Below are 7003 nucleotides of genomic sequence, written 5' to 3'. Positions count from 1 at the left end.
GGAAAGCAGACGCCAAGCCGAGGAAGCTCAAGGAGAGAGCCTCATTCATGAAATAATCCTTGGTCTCCTTGCCAGCCAGAGAAACATGACAGCCCAAGACAGCGCTAGTTTGGAGTAGAAACTCAGTCAGTCAAACATTGTGGCGGAATAGGAGGGAAGACTACCAGCAATGTTGCCTCCTGCGAGTGTAAAAAGCAGCGAAAGAGGAAACCAGCCTGCAGAAAGCTTGGTGTGACACTCGAGTGTGTGATTTATGGAGGAAGCTGGGAAGACAGCAGATGTTCAAAGGATCTGACTTTCATCTCTCTAGCAATTTGTTATCAGTGACAGTGGATCCCATACATTTAGATTGTGAGGCGTCAGCACCCCCGTGTACTGCACGAGGATATAGAAATGGCACAATAGCATAGTAGGCTTAGACATGGCAATCACCTTTGACAGCTTGTTAAACTCACTTTTTTTTTAAACGATGCCGAAGTAGCATTCAAGTAAAGAAAGAAGGAAAGGCTGGACTTGAGCAAAAATACACACACAGATACACACACACACACACACACACACACACATATACATACATACAGAGGGAGAGAGAGACCAGAGTGTTAGGAACAACACAAATTTAAAGGCACTCTGAGATTTATTTTCAAAATAACTCAAATTGGAAAAGATTGCAAAAGAATGGAAAAGATGAAGAAACGCATTGTTTTCCATTAAAAATCCAAAGAGAAGACTTTTGGTAGCTACCAACCCATATGATTACTTTCTTATTCCTAAAATATAAATAATTATGAAAAATGAGCTATGCCTGCCTTAGAAAAGAATATGGAGATATTGTCACTCCCTTGCAGAGGAGACTAGGAAAGTATCAGTAGCTACTCAGTCATATGCAGAACTAGGTAGAAGAGGAACAAGAGATTTAGGGGATGCAAAAAATAATCTCATGAATCTAATGATTAAGCTTATTTTCAATGAAAGGAGCTCCCTTGGGTGGCTGTGGTTTGTTGCTTCCTTTAAGGTCTTCAAGGCACTTCAGGACAAATTTCAAGGAGACTGGACAGGTTTTCATTTCCTTGGGGCCTTGAGCCAGTTCCAAAAGCTATGGACTGGCCCGATTTAGCCAAGCTGCAAGTAATGTTGCATTGCTTTCTGAAGACTCTTTGAACACAGGCTGCTCTGTACTATTTTGAGATATCCTTCAATGTTTCTGAGGTCACTGATTGCATTGGGTACCCCAGGATGTCAGCTGGTTAAATGACAAAACATCAGTTATTCTATGTTATTGTATCTGAGTCAGAAGATAAAGAGCTACAGGAGATACATAGGGTATTCTAATGACGTTTTGGATTTGCACAGTACTTTAAAAGAAAACCAACACTGCCATATACCTTATCTCATTGGATCCTTACAACAACCCTGTCCTGTGAGACAGGGAAAGCATTACTTTAATTTTAAAGATGAAGAAACTGAGTGTAGAAGTGACTTGTCCAGTATCAAATAGCTAAATGTTATAGAACTGACAATGCAGCCTGGGTCATCTGACTCTCTTATCGGGTATTTTCATAGTACATCATGCTGTGTTCTAAAGCCTACTAGTGATTGGGCTCTTGAGGGGAGGAAAGTTTGTCTTTGGATGGGGAGGCACTGGAAAGTCTTCCATCAAAGTGAAGCCGAACAAATATATTACCAAGATCGATTAGTGAACTGAACTTCTAATGGTGACAGGCAATGACACCCTCCCCCTGCCCGAGAAAGAAATAGAATATTCCCTGGATCCTGGAGCAAAACACTTAATTACCTTGTGTTTTCCTCCCCCTCCACCTTACCAAAGAAGTCTTCTTTTGACTTGCTGAGGGAACTCAGGTTTTTGCATAGATAAGTCTCTGTAATGGTTTCAGATCTCCTGAGTGTAGGCATATATATATATGACACACACATACACACACACACATGCATATACATAGATAAACACATGGAGATGTATACATATTATATGTGTATACGTGTATTGTACATATGTATACATATGTATGTATGTGGGTGGGTATATGTACATATATATGTATATATACACACAAACATTGTGTGTGTGTGTGTGTGTATTTATCGCTAATGGTATTGAGTCAGTGATTTCTTCATTGTAGAAACTCCCCACTTGAAAACACCCTCATGCAGGTGGGCAACTCATCTGCAACTTCTAGCCATTGTTCTTTCCATGGACTTTGCAGTAGTCACTGTGTTTGTGTATTTGTGTGTGTGTGTGTGTATATGTATGTGTGTATTCCAGAAAGATCAAATGATAAATGAAGTCCTTATGTGCAGTACTGACTGATTTCTGAGGTGCTGATTTTCTGAGCTCACACTGAAACTCCTCTGTAGGGGTCTGAGGAGGTTCCAGCACAACAGAAATTATGTCTAGCTCTACAACCCTCAGTCAAAAGCTATGGCCACTTGAGTCATTTTTCATATAGTACTAAATTATTTGAACAATTCACATTTCCCCCAGCAATGTATTTGTGTACCTGTCTTTGCCAGTCCTTTCAACATTGACTATTGCCATCTTTGTGAATTTGCTGAATGGGAGGTAAAACTTCAGACATGGCTTGATTTGCCTCTCTCTTCTTATTAGTGCTTTGAATCACTCTTTTGTTGTAAAGAGCTTGCAATTCTCCTTTTCAGAAAACATTTTTCATATACTTTTTATAATTGCCTCTTTCCAACAATTGGTTCATAATTCACTCCCTAGCCATAACTTGAAGAGGCACAGGCGGGGGGGGGGGGGGGCAAAGAGAAGAGCGAAGGCAATAAGCATGCATTCAGTGCCTGCTTTGTACCAGGTGCTGTGGTTTGCTTTAGATACATTCTCTTATTTGATTCTCTTCGTTCCTAGCTTTTAAGATATTTTCTCTAATATCTGGTTCCCATCCATTTTAAAGTCATCACAGTATATTATATGAAGTTATTATTCTAACCTAATTTGTGCCAGACTCTTCTAATTTTCCCATCCATTCGTATCAAACAGGGAGTCTTTCCTAGGTAATTTCTGTTTGCAGCTTTATTGAAGCTGGGCTATTTAGTTCAATTATTTCTGATTTTTCCATATCTAGTCTGCTGCACTCATCTCCATTTTTTTAAACATACCGATCAGTGTTAAGGATTACTGTTTTACAATGCAGTTTGAGGTCTGGAAGTGTTATTTATCATTTTTCCTGCTTTTTCATTATGTCCCTTGATATGCTAAGATCTTTTGCTATGGCAAATGAATTGTGTAATTATTTTGTCTAACTCTGTAATGAATTCCTTTCGTAATTTTCTATTTATAGCACTACATCTGTCAATTGATTTGGTAACATTGTCACTTTCATGATATAAGCATAGCCAGGCCATGAACTCTGACTACCCCTCCCTACCGCCAGTTATACAAGTTCCTTATTTCTTTAAGGAGTATTGACTTTCCAATTATTTCTTATGCTTTGTAGTTATGTTAAATTTAACTTTCCTTTCTGTTAATGCCTCCTGTGTTTTGCTGTGACCAATTACAAATGTTGTTGATTAATATTTGCAAGAGGTGACAGTGACAGATGGGAGGTTGGAGATGGCAGTTTTTTTCCAACTGTCATCTTAATGAGTTTGTTTGAGGTTCCCATATGATTTTCTTAGTAAACTATCTGGTCATCATCAAACTGAGATAGTTGTATACACACTTTGTCTTCTTTCTCTTGTGCTCGTCATTTCTCTCTCTGTCTCTGTCTCTCTTTGTTATTGCTAACGTGTAGATTTTTTTTGTTTTAAAGATGAGAAAGGGGGCTATCCTAATATTTATTAGGAAAGCTTCTAGGGTTGTCCCACTGCTAAAATGGTAACCTTTGGTTTCATATATAGTGATAAGAGTTAGACCTCTGATTACATTGGTATAGGGGATTCCCAGGTGAGGAAACTCCCTCTCCCAATGCACGTTGGCACCTTCTCTGTAATTTATAATCTAAGAGACTTTCCTAGAGAACTGAGAGGTTGACTAAGTGATTTGCCCAGGTCACACTGTCAGTATATATCAGAAAGGGAATTTGAATCCAGAGCATTAAAGAAGTGAAGGGAATCATGGAGGCCATTGGTTCTGAAAGTCTCATTTTACACATGAGGAAACTGAGGCAAAGAGATACTTTATTTCTCCTTTATTAAACAGTTCATAAGTGTCAAGGGCAGGATCTAAACCCAGCTCCTATCTCTCTTTCCACAGTACATTTGGCCCAAGTGGAAAACTTCCTTGTTGAAATTTTGTGTAGAGCAGTTCTTATTTTTTAATCTCATTCTTTAAAACTCTGGTCAAGCTCATATCAAAATAATATAAAATCATTTTAGTGGGTTAAGATTTAATCTATGATTTATCAAGTGTAAGTCTTTCTACTTGAGAGAAGTGCTCGCACGACCAGGGGATAGCACAAAGCATTCTGCTAGAGCCATTTAACTGCTCTACCTAATGGATGTTTTTGGCTGCCTTAACCTTTACTGTCTGAGCAGAAGTCAGAAACAGCAATAAATTGAAGGTGCCATGATGATTATTTAGCTCATTCCCTCAATGAGCTTTCAAATATGGTGTCATAGCTAAAAAAAAAAAAAGACACTACATATTTTCCTTATCCAACCTCTGCCCCATTGACATTCTAATGTCTCTGTGTCTTGTTGCCATAAAGTAAACCCATCTCCAGAAAAGTGATCAATTTATTTCCTTTAATAAGTCAGTTAGTCAACAAAGCATGCATTAAGTGCTTCTTATACTCCAGGCATTATGCCAAGTACCAGGAACAGAAAGAAAGGCAAAAATATTCCCTGCCCTAAGACATTTACATTCTAATCAGGGAGACAACTTATGGATATCCTGGTAGATACAAAAGAGTATGCAGAGCATATGCAGGGAATATGAAAGGGGAAGGCAAGAAGAGCTAGAGTGACTGGGAAAGATCTCCTGGAGGCTTAGGTTCTTATAATCTAGCCATTGATCAGATTCTTAAAATCTAGCCAATACTTCACTAATGTGGAGACTCCTTAAGAGTCTGCCCAATACGGGATGGATGTTCTAAGAAACCTTGTCTTGGCTGAAAGAAGGCTTTCGGGCAGGACCTGCATGTTGTGATTTTTGGGTGCCAGCACCCCTGAACCCCTCAACCACAACATTTTGGTGGCTTATACAGGGAAACTGCGTAAGCCCAAGTTCTTCTGCCGCCAACACTGGTAGGTATGAAAGCTTCGTCCTTCCCCCCATTTCTAGCTCTGCAGTTGGGGTCACTCTCCCAGCAGCAAGGCTTGGAGGTGCTCCTCGGACAGACGGTTACGAGGCTGTCCCACACTTGGCGTGACACTCTCAGGCTCTCAGCCCACTTGTTTGGTTTGAGGCCATGGACCTGGATACATCTTCCACAGCATAGAGGTCAAGGATGGACTCCCTACCTGCAAACGTATGCCCATTTTTCTCAGTCCTCTTGGTGTTTGGAAACTGGGGAAAACTGCATTTGCTTTGTGCTTCCCTGAGGCTTACTTACTCCCCTCTACACTCCTGAATCCTCCTTCATGGAAGTTACAGGGAGAAGTTAGAACAGCTAAAACATCTTAGCAGATTCTGGAGGTTTTGTCATCAATCGTTAAGGATGTTGAAACTTTTCCTTACAACCCTGGTCACTCCTTTCTCCCACTTCCTTCCCTTGAGTCAAGAGGGTATCTGTTAACCCCTCTCATAGGAGGAGAGAGTTTCACCTTTTACCTCTCACCTTTGTTTTTTGTCCTCCCCCACTTGGGAAAGGAAGGAGGAGGGAGGGCAGCAGCTACAGAGTAGGCCCTCCTGGCAATGGCCTGGGGCCCTAGGGGAACCCTTACCTGGAAGCATCACCCAGGTTCAGCACATCCTCCTCAAGGTCATGAAGCTGGCCTCTGAACATGGGTAAGCTTACTCTTTGAAAGTTGTTGTTTTAACTGGTAATGATGAGATATTGATTCTCCACACAAAGCAATTTGGAAATGCATTTAACAAAATTCAAGTCACCTGAGTGGTAATGGGTTTGTTTCAAGTTTCAAATTGGTGAACTTTTTGTATAAGTTCTGTCAAGTAATTTTCATAATTTGGTTACTACTAAAATCATTTCACAATTGCTGGTTATTGTTTTAATGTGTAAACTAGACAGAAAGGGTGTTTGAGTTACGGCTTGCTGTGAGTTTCCAAGTGTAGAGAAATCTCTGATTGGATTTTTACACCAGGACAAATTGAAGTTGGAGATGTCAAGGCTGGAAAGGGTTTTTCCTAAGCTGTGATTAGTGAAACTTGCTGTGTGAGGTAAAAATCTCATAGGATTTTATTTTGAGTTGTCCAATGGCTCATAATAATCCATGGATAAATCAATAATCCACCATGTGGGAAATGCCACAAGCTACTCTGAGAGAATATGACACTGGTGGGAAGTCAGCAGGGGGAAAAAGCTGAGGGGACATTTTATCCTCAGTCTAAGATGGGATTGTCCTGGCTCAGTTTCCCCATTCTGTTCCTTTGAAAGGGAAGGTTACCCACCTGGCTATTCCTGAGTCTGGCTATGAGGTGGATTCCATACATCATGATTGGAAAACTGAATTCTCAGAATCCAAACAGGTCTAAAGATGTCTTCTCCTGTCATTTGGGCCCTGCAGTCTTTACTGTGAGAGTTGTGTCTTCTGGACGACAGCCATTCCCCTACAGTTGGTAAGAAACAGCGGGCATCAGCCAGTGCCCCCTCATCATTCCCTGGCTGCAACCTGTGCTCCGTTCTAGTCAACTTCCTCTTTGGTCCCCCCTCAAGGCAGGGACAGCTCTACACCCTTGCCAGCAGGAAGCAGTTTCAGAAGCCGAGACCTTCGCCCCCACCCCAAAAGAATTTGTTTGAGGGGGGAATGATGAGGATGGGATCTAGACTGCATAAAGGAAAAACTCTGGACTTTCTAGCAGGACCAAATCTCTGGCATTTGCCTGAGGCTACAATCCCATCAG

This window comes from Phascolarctos cinereus, unplaced genomic scaffold (assembly GCF_003287225.1).
Source record: "Phascolarctos cinereus isolate Bilbo 61053 unplaced genomic scaffold, phaCin_HiC Scaffold_9;HRSCAF=440, whole genome shotgun sequence".
Lineage (NCBI taxonomy): Eukaryota > Metazoa > Chordata > Mammalia > Diprotodontia > Phascolarctidae > Phascolarctos > Phascolarctos cinereus.
Note: the sequence above shows the minus strand (reverse complement) of the source record.